This window comes from Astatotilapia calliptera, chromosome 10, assembly GCF_964374335.1.
Source record: "Astatotilapia calliptera chromosome 10, fAstCal68.1, whole genome shotgun sequence".
Taxonomy (NCBI): Eukaryota; Metazoa; Chordata; class Actinopteri; order Cichliformes; family Cichlidae; genus Astatotilapia; species Astatotilapia calliptera.
In genome coordinates this window covers 30,404,082-30,414,468 of record NC_137431.1, presented here as the reverse complement: position 1 = coordinate 30,414,468, position 10,387 = coordinate 30,404,082, and the positions used below count along the sequence as shown (strand labels likewise).

Sequence of the window (10,387 nt, the reverse complement as noted above, 5' to 3'; positions counted from 1 at the left end):
GTGACCACACAGTGTCAGTATTGGAGCACTATAATGATTATTTGCTGGAGGAGTCAGAAGGCCTAGCAGTGCGCTACCCCTGCTGCAGCCAGGAATTAAAGGCCTTAGAAAAAACGTGAAGCAGGGGGCTGTGAGACAACCTGCTACAAGCCCGGCGAGCTAGCTTCAGGGAGCTCTGGCTTCCTGGCAGCAGTTTTGGTAAAATTTATACCTGTGCAGTGCTTTCCCAGCCTTACAGAGGCCATTTACCTTTTAACTCACTGGCTTCTAAATGGCTCAGCTTATAATATATTTTTTGAGGACTCCAGCCAGAATTATTTCACGCTAGGAGATGTGGTGTATGATGTCTGACACAGTCTGGAACATTTTTATCAGGTTTTGTGATTCATTTAGCCTCCAACCTCCACTTTTTTCAGCCTCTACTTTAGCTTTTTCAGACAGCTACTTTTTTCTTATGGGACCCCCCCCATTCCATTTAGGCATGAATTGCTATATGTGTCCAGCCAGAGGGTTTTTCCAATATATATTCACCCACTGGTTGATAAAACTCTGTTTTAGTGTTTAAGCTGAGTTTTATTTTTAATTCTTTACGTAATCTACATCTTAGTTTTTGAAAACCTGACTTGCGGGATGATTTAGCAATCACAGTGTAGCCACACACTCAGGCTTACTTCTTATTTGACTCTAATCACGGCATACATTTACAAAATAAACATGTTTTATTAAATAAGAGTTAAAGAGAGGAAGTGATCCCAGAAATGCATCAAGTTTGGCTTGAATTACAGATCAAAGGAGCCGATGGGTCATTTTCCCATCGATTTCTATACAATCAGATCTCTTCCTGCAAACAAAAGAGTCTCCCCCTGCTGGTTTAAGACACTTATGTGCTGGTGTCACGTTTCAGAGCTGGTAGCTATGTCCATCTTTCATATACAGATTGTGACTGTACAACAGTTTTAGCTTCAGATTAACTGAATTTCAGTATCAGGAAAAGATCATTCAGCCCTCAAGGTTGATTAAGTAGCTACTTTAAAAGATCAGAACCCACAACGCTTGAACTTTATAATCATAATTAAGTCAGGCCATCTTTATTTAGCACATTTTATAAACTGAAGGACTCAAAGTGCTCACCGGCCAAAGCCTGTTTGGAAAAACACATAAAGCAAAGCTTATGAAACTGAACCAATCAACAAAGATTATACAATAGTTCATTTTGATATTCTTTGTGATTCCTCTTAATTTATGTATCTGCTTACTTGAAGGACCAAAAAGATTCAACTTCAAGGAAAATGAAGTTGTTGTGTCACTACATGTGCTCTTACACAGCTCTGTGTCGGGTAGATTCCTGCTGCCAGCACCTGTAGAAGCAGACCATTTAAAAAGGGGGGTTACTAAAAACTGTATTTATGACCTCTGAACCCAAAGTGATTCATTGTGATGCTCTCTCTCTCTTTCTCTCTCTCTGTCTGTCAATACACACAGCAATACATGTGTGGATTGCAGCAGCAGAGTCCCAGGCTGATCAATAAGTGGCACTGAGGGAGGTTAGCTGTCACTCATCCAGTGTCTGACAACTGCAGAGGAGAAGGCCTGAGCCTGTGATACCCTCACTGGCTGACTGTCTGTCAGGCTGATTGCTCTGAAGTGTGGTGTGACAGCGCACCATTGTATCTGTCGCCTTGATCTTTTAACATTTTGTCTGTTTGCTGGAGCAGGTGGTTACTCACTGTTTATGAGTCCGACTAGATTTTATGTAAGGATAACTCACTGCTCATGCACCTTTGCCACGAGGGCTTTGGATTGAAAAATCTGTGACTTCCTGTAGATCACATTTTTAACAGACTTTTGATCCTTTAAAGCCTGAACCTTGAAATAATTGAATGAGAGTTCACTTTCTTTTTTAAAAAAATAACGTGTTTGTTAATCTCCTGACAACAAAAAAAAAAAATAATATTTGCATAATTTGCAGTTTTGCAAAATTAGTTTTATTCTGTAACATTTCCTGAATCCAGCATTTTTTTTATTTACATTTTATACCTTAAAAATGAATTTAGGTTTTTTTGGGGGGAATCATACTCATGATGAAAGGTTTCATGTATTAAATATGATACATTTGAGTATTTGTTGCCTCTTATTATTATCTTTATTTTTTTTGTTGTTGTTTGTTTTCTTGTGAATTGATTTTCTTCATTATTGGTTTCATTGTGTTTTTCCCTTGGTACATATTAATGTTTATTTATTAGGCATTTGTTAATTATATTGATATTATTCTTTTAAATTTTGCATTTTGTCTTTTTTCTTGCTCTCTACTTTCATTTTTATCTTTTTGGCTCATTTTTAAAATTTAGCGTTTTGTATTTGCTTGTCTGATGAGGCACTTTGTAAACTCTGGTCTTAGGTGCTTTATAAATTATAATTATTATTAATACAGCATTATGTACCATACGCAAGTACACAAATGCAAACAGCTCATAAACAGTCACCCGCTCACAGCCCCAGACTTCAGCCATTATACAGAAAGGTACAAATAATTCATGAATGACATCAGTATGAAGACAAGTTAAAGCAGGTTGTCTTCAGATTATTTGTAGCACATAAAGTATAAATCGTAGACAAACATTACCTTTTGAGAAGAGTAAGCTGAACAGACTGACTGCTGCTAACAACACCCTTTACTAACATTTCCTGCTGGCACACATTTACTGTATGTAAGATAGAAGGATAAAGTGTGATGACTTTGGTTGAAGACTTCAGCGAACCACACTGAGAGCTTTTATCCACAAATGGAGAAAACTCGGAACAGTGGTGAACTCCAAGAACGCGCCAAACACTCATCCAAGAAGTCTCACAAAATCCCAGGACACCATCTAAAGAACTGCAGGCCTCACTTCGGTTAAGGTCAGAGTTCATCATTTAACTATAAGAAAGAGACGGGGAAAAATGGCATCCATGGGAGAGTTACAAGGTGAAAACCACTGCTGACCAAAAACAACACAAAGGCTCATCTAAAATTTGCAAAAAACAATCTCGATGATCCCCAAGTTTTTTGGGAAAATATTCTGTGGACTGACATGATAAAATCTGGACTTTTTAGAAGATATGACGCCCATTAGAAGCATTTCATGAAAGGGAACATCATACCAACAGTCAAACATGGAGGTGGAAGTGTGATGGTCAGGGGCTGCTTTGCTGCTTCAGGACCTCTACGACTTGTTATTGACCGACTCATGAATTTTGCTCTCTACAAGACAAAATGAAGGTTTTGGAGTGGCCTCTTCAAGGTCTTGATTCAAATCTGATCAAGATGCATTAAAACAAATTGATTTAAACAATTCTCCAAAGAAGAGTGGTCCAAACCTTTCACAGTGATGTGAAATACTCATTGCCAGTAATCACAAATGCTTGATTGCAGTTTTTGCTGCCAAAGGTGACACAAACAGTTATTGGGTTTAGGGGGAACTTATTTTGTTCTCATAGGGCCAGATAGATTTGGATATCTTTTGTCCTATAAATAAAATCATGGGTGCAGTAAAAAAAAACGTGCATGAAAATCCTTCCTTTGTCGTCTGTCAAACCCAGATCAGTAAGAGCAATGCAGGCAGAGGTGAAGAGGAAGTCAACGGAGAGGTTGTCACACAAACTGACAACTATGAAGGTAAACTGGCAGGTGAACATACACAGTGTTGTCAGCTAACTGAAGAAGCAATGAGATGGACAAAAAAGCACTTGGGAGGCCAAGCTGGAAAGTCAAAGTGACAGGCAGAGAGAGAGAGGAGGAAGTCGACCGTTGATGCAGGAAGACAGACGAGCGCGCACAGAAGAAGCATCAGTCAAACAGAAAGCAGCAGCAACATACACATGTGTTGATGCGAGAAGCAAAGCAAGCCGTCCTCTCCACCCGTAGAGGCGGGCCTGCCTCTGAAGTTGTGGCGTTGAGGTGAGGTGTCTCGCTACAGGGAGCTTCTGATCTGCCGTGGAGGTGGAGTGTTAACGCTAACTTCAATGCAGCCAGCTCGGAGCTCCCTGGCGCAGCTCTGCCAGGAGGCTTCAAAGGCTGCTCCGGCAGCCAGATTTCAGTGATATGTCTGCCTGATAGCTTGATATTCAAAAATATATTAGATTTTTCTCAGAAACGATCAAGTGATCAGATATTGCCACAGGTATCAAAACATTTTAGATAGAACAAGTCAGAAAATACCTCACTTACTGTTTGTACACACTAACACAGTTTGTATACAGATACACAGTAACAGATTTTGATGCTTTTTTCATGTTAGATGCAACTGCAGAGAATAAATACAACACAATCACAACAGTTTGACCTGAGATGACAAATTACATTCAAGGGGATAACAGATGATAACCAGTCCACACTCCCATCAATACTTTATTGTCATTAATGCTCAAATTAAAAAAAATATGGACTCAAAACAGGGCAAGCTGGTACAAACACAATGGATACAAAAGTCATCAGATCGTGAATGAATAGATGAACCAACAAATCCTGCATTAGGACAAACTCCTTAATCCACTTTAGGGAGAAGAGTAATAATGCACGGTGAGCTCAATCAGACAATAATGTGAGAGAAAAGAAGCTTATTTGCATTAAGGGAGATGTCTTTAACCTGTTGGCATCAATGATGTAAAGTGTTGTTAGAGTCTTCTTACACCGGCAGACAGGAAACCTGTGATTGGATGGATGCATGAACATGTGCTGAAACTGATGCGAGCCTCTTAATGAACTTGTGTATTTTTGCGAAACTCTCTTAGCGCTAAAAAAAGGAAGCGTTTTATAAATGGGACCTTCCTCTGTAACCGTTACATCAGTGCTGCAAGACTGTGGATAACCCTCTCGGCTGCTTTGCAATGTAGATTTCGGAGCCATTTCTCCTCACCTGGGACAGTCTTACCCCGCTAACCTAAAACACGTTCCCACCAAATAAGCTGCACTCCAGGCATTAAAAGTAGAGAGTGAAATTAAATACTGTGAGGTGAGGAACGAAAACATGTTTTTTCACAGACACTAGCTCCCTAATTCACAGAAAGATGTCATGAAGATATGATATTTATTGAATTTCAGTTGATTTTCTGGTATATGTATGCAGACCTACTGTCTTTATTACGCTGGCCTTCACCAAATCTTGAGAAGCTGCTATAATCAAGGCGGTGATATTTTCAAACTGATGCATTAGTGGAGTCTTAATTGTGAGCGAAATGGAGCTGCTAAGTAATTCATAATCATGTGTCACATACTTATCTCAGAGTTCTGGGCACAGAGTGTGGCATGCGTCAGAGCAGACACACACACCAAATTGGAAAATGTGATTTAACGAGAGAATAAATTACACATCGTTCATGTTGCTTTATCCAAACTCACAGCCAACATTACTTTCTGAAAATCTCCATGGCAACACTGAAATAAAAAAGACCAATGAAAGTTACATGTTGCAAAAAGGTATTACCTGTTTTGAGCTAAGATTATTTATTAATTAATTTTGTGTACAGAATACACAGTATTTTGTGTTGAGGCTCCCAGGCAGGATTAATTCTCATCTTTACTGCTGTTGGCACTTAAGGCTGCATGTTTCTTGTTCCTTTTAACTTAAAGCGAATTAAAGCTGGGAATACAAAGGAGGCGAGCGGGTGGTGTGAAAAAGGAAGGAAGTAAAGTTTCTGTGCAGTGGGGGGAGCTACTGTTTTCTGAGAGACGGCGCAGATGGCGGGGAGAAAGAGTACGTTTGTGCAATAAAGAGGTGTCTGAAATCAAATATCAGACGGATTTATTTATTTTGCAACAAGGAGAGGGAGACAAGAGGGCTTAAGAAATTGTTGGGGGAGTTTTCAGCATTGAGGTACTGTACTGGGAGATGTCAAGGCCGGAGAAATTTGAGAGCACAAATGTAGAAGAAAAAAGCAGCTCTTTATATATTTTTTTCATTATCAATCCTCAAAACAAATATTTTTTTTTCTTCTGTGGGGAGGGGAGGGGAGGGTTGTGGGTGGCTGATTTTCTCTTTTTTTCTCCCTCTCTTTTATTTTTCTCTTCTCTTTTCTCCTTATTTTTCAACAGATGTAAAAATGATTGAAATCCCAGCAGGCCTCATTACTGTGGTCCTCCAGAGAACCGGGCTGGGGCTTAAGGTCTTCAAGTAACGATTGAAACATGATTTGTATTAAAGCCAACGATCTTCCTCGCCAGAGCATCAAATTAGCAAGAACCTCTGGTGAAGAAAAGAAGCGATATAACCAAATTGTAATTGTCTCTGATGCCTCGAGCCACGGATGGCATTACTAGCTGAGACATAGGAAAAGCTCTCAAGGAAAGTTTACTTGCAGACGGCGCGGTGTTTACTGCTGAATGTATTTATTGAAAATCTTCCGAGTTTTTCTTAATATCATTCGATCTTTATTAACCAATAAATCAGCTAAAGGGGGGTTGTTGTCAGTAAAGTCTTTAATACATGAAGGATACAGAACAGTGGTGTCTCTGTTCGAATAATTAAGACTTTGTTAATGAGTGACATTTAACCTTACAAATCCCACCTTTTACATGCAGCATAAGAGAAGATTATTTCACTCAGCATTATATCCATAAATCACCCACTCAACAGTTGATGCAGATACTGTATAATATACATTATTGAAAAACATGTCATTATCTCACAGTGATTATCTTAATTATCTGATCTTTAAAGCTCTTATTTTGGACATTTTACCAATCAGATTTAAGCTATGGGAACAGATCAGCTATTCTCCTTCAGCTCTAAAACTCCGGCAGTAATAGTTGATGGCTTCCACGATTGCATTATTGCAAATGTGCTTCATATTTTGCTCTCCACATGAACTGTTTACCTGTATGTAGCTGAAATAAGACGTCATAATAGAACTACAAAACGGTTAGTACCAAAAGACTTGTTTTGGCTACGTGTTCTGCACATTCACCTATAAAATGCACATTTCTAGAGGTTGTCAAAGGAGCTTGCAAAGAAAAGCGTCTGGACTTCTTTAAGTTGCTTGAAGACGTTTCACCTCTCATCCGAGAAGCTTCTTCAGTTCTAAGGTCAAATGGTGGAGAGTCCCAGATATAAACCTAGTGGGAGTGACCCCCCACAGAGGGACAAAAGGACCCCCTGATGATCCTCTAATCGCCTGAGCCAAGGTGTGAAACTGGGTGTGGGTCCCAATCAGCCAGAGTTTCGGGTGAGTTCATTGTGAAACCTGGCCCCACCTTATCATGTGAATTCCTGAGGTCAGATGACCCAGGATGTGAGTGGGCGTTAAGGCGTCTGGGAAGGGATCTCAGAACTGGATTATAGATGGCAGAGAGTTGGTGTCGTAAACCCCCGCCTCTGTTCAAAGATGGTTGCTCACAGTGGACATAGATGGCTTCTTTCACTCCTCTTTCAAACCATCTGTCCTCTCTGTCCAAAATGTGAACATTGGCATCCTCGAAAGAGTGACCTTTATCCTTAAGATGCAGATGGACTGCTGAGTCTTGTCCTGTGGAGGTGGCTCTTCTGTGTTGTGCCATGCGCTTGTGAAGTGGCTGTTTGGTCTCTCCAATGTAGAAGTCTGAGAGGTTTTGAGATCCCTTCCCAGACGCCTTAACGCCCACTAACATCCTGGGCCATCTGACCTCAGGAATTCACATGATAAGGTGGGGCCAGGTTTCACAATGAACACACCCGAAACTCTGGCTGATTGGGACCCACGCCCAGTTTCCCACCTTGGCTCAGGCGATTAGAGGATCATCAGGGGGTCCTTTTGTCCCTCTGTGGGGGGTCACTCCCACTAGGTTTATATCTGGGACTCTCCACCATTTGACCTTAGAACTGAAGAAGCTTCTCGGATGAGAGGTGAAACGTCTTCAAGCAACTTAAAGAAGTCCAGACGCTTTTCTTTGCAAGCTCCTTTGACTACGATGACCTGGATGACTGAGAACCTTCACAGACATTTCTAGAGGTTACATAATATAAAACAATTCAAAAGGTCTACAACCCATTTGCTCATGCACAGAAACTTTTTAGTTACAGGAAGATTTTTTAAAATAGGGTGAGTACAGGGAGCACTTTTAAAGACCTTCTATGACTCTGTGGTGTCATCAGTCATTTTTTACAGTGTTGACTCTGGCCAAAATAACATCTCTGATGGACAGAGTCTCCCACCCCATGCATGTAAATGTTGCTGAACTGCAGAGCTCCTTCAGTGCCAGACTGCTGCATCCTCAATGCATGAAGGAGCGTTTCTGCAGGTCCTTCCTCCCTGCAGCTGTCAGACTGTACAATCACAACTGCTCCCAACAATCATAGATGTTTACATCTGCGCTGTGACTGCAATAATTTAATCAACCGATTCGCACTATAACCTGGGTTTGCCTCTTATCTGTAGTTAATTTTATTTTATTTAATAACTGTACAATACTCTGTTTATAGTAACCATTGTCCTTAATGTAAATATGTAAGAAAAATTGTGTATGTTTCTGTGTCCTGTTTGTTGTATATGTGTCTTTCTGGCTGCTGTTACAACCAAATTTCCCCTAATTAAAGGATTATTCTATTCTATTCTATTCTATTCATTTTTCTTGCAAGGAAGCCACTTTTCCCATTTATTTGATTATTGTTTAAAAATGCCATTAGACCAATGCTACCTGACTAAAAAGGCACTTTTTCATTTCCCTGTGCAGACTTTTACATTTCATGAGCCTAACCATGCACCATGACATGGAGTATACCTATCCTTCACTGCGCATCACTGCACAAAAGAAGAAGCTCAACGTCCACATCTAAATGCAGGCAGAAGCAGAGTTCAAACCAAAGGGTCGTTTATTTGGCCGATTAATGTCCCAAACATACATCCACAACAGAGGCAGTAAGCAAAGTAACGAGAATCCTGGAAAATCCAGTGAAACATACAGTCGGGCGCCAAAAAGGACACCACAACAAAGGACACATGTAAACTGAGACCTTAAATACTGTTAAAGACACAGAAGGCAAATCTGAGCGAGTAAGACAGTAACTGTTGCAAACTTGTTCAAAGTAGGTGACAAGGGGGAATTTCACTCAACAAGTTTAGAGACTAGTAGGGTGGTGCAAGGTGGAATGAAAGGGAGTGACTGAACGAAGAGCTGCGATCCTCCCACGACAGCCCATTCGTAGTAATAGCACGACTTTGACAGTGGGAGGGTCATCAGGCACACAGAATTTGACATAAGGAAACTTTATAAAGGACCACCCCTAACCAGGATAAAATTATGGAAATAACCTGAAACAAAGAACCAACAGCTCAATAAAAAAAAATATAAACTAAGATCACAGTAAACACAAGGAAACAACCAGATGACCTAATGATAAACAAGTCTCAAAAACCACAAAACTCAAAGACCTGGCTGTGACAAAGTGGCTAGGACAGAATTCATTTGCCATTTGTCACTTGCGTATATTGTTATTCTGTGTTCTGTTATTTTACAGTCAGCCATAATGCTTTAATTTAGACAGTGCTGGTGTAACTTCTCTTAACACACAATATCCCGGGTTTTGTTTGTGGTAGCAGTAGTTACATTCTTTACATCCATGCATGTGTTTTAAAGCAAACACTACTAACCATCAGATCATCTGAATTTTCTTCTGTTTACAGGCACATGTCTAGTAAATTATGTTTCTTTATGTTGCTTTGGTTATATTTACCATGGTGTCCATGTTGTGCATTCAGGTCCTGTATGTGAGACGGGTGTATGGGAAGGGCCGCCCACTACTTCCTGTTTATATAGGGTCATGAGGTCAATGATTGGATCACTGGGTGTAACCAAATGGAGGGTTTTCATTTTGTATAGTATTGTTTGTTTTCTTTAAAGTAGCCTTTTGAGTTATATTGTATGCAGTGTTTTACTTTACAAACCATTTAGTTGAGTAAATGAGTTTGTCAGTTTCATGCATGACTTTATTCCTGTTCTTTGTTTAGAATTGTATTATTTGGTTTGACCTATTTTGTTCAATGGTAGGGGCTAACGAGGTCAGGTGTGGGCAAAGTCTTGTATAAAGCCAGTGGGATTTTTGCATGCCTGATTGATTGTTTTATGGTAAAAGGGAGATGCTAGCAATAAAGTATGCTTAAAAAGAACTTCAATTGTCTGCTAATGCTATTTACTTATCACCTTCCTTGCTGCTTAAGTTATGCTACATCACACTGGCGCCATGACACATCTTTGGCCTCCTTACACAAACAGAATCAGCCCTTGAGTCAAAATGATTAATTAGCACTATGAAGAAATGAATTCTGTTCCATCTAGAATACCAAACATCTCATTTTTACGTGGGAGAATAAAAATGAAATGTGCATGTGCTGCTTCCACAAACCAGCTAGCAAATTTACATCACTATGAAACTCAGCT

General features: G+C 39.9%; 1 long non-coding RNA gene across 1 annotated transcript; it reads right to left on the bottom strand.

Moving 5' to 3' along the window:
* Nucleotides 1-1,056: 1,056 nt before the first annotated feature.
* On the bottom strand, nt 1,057-9,735 carry LOC113030759 (uncharacterized). The gene is made up of 4 exons (XR_003273646.2): nt 9,684-9,735; nt 3,857-4,096; nt 1,257-1,358; nt 1,057-1,141 (listed from the first exon to the last, which is right to left on the bottom strand). It is a non-coding gene; the product is annotated as an uncharacterized LOC113030759 (long non-coding RNA).
* Nucleotides 9,736-10,387: the final 652 nt, after the last annotated feature.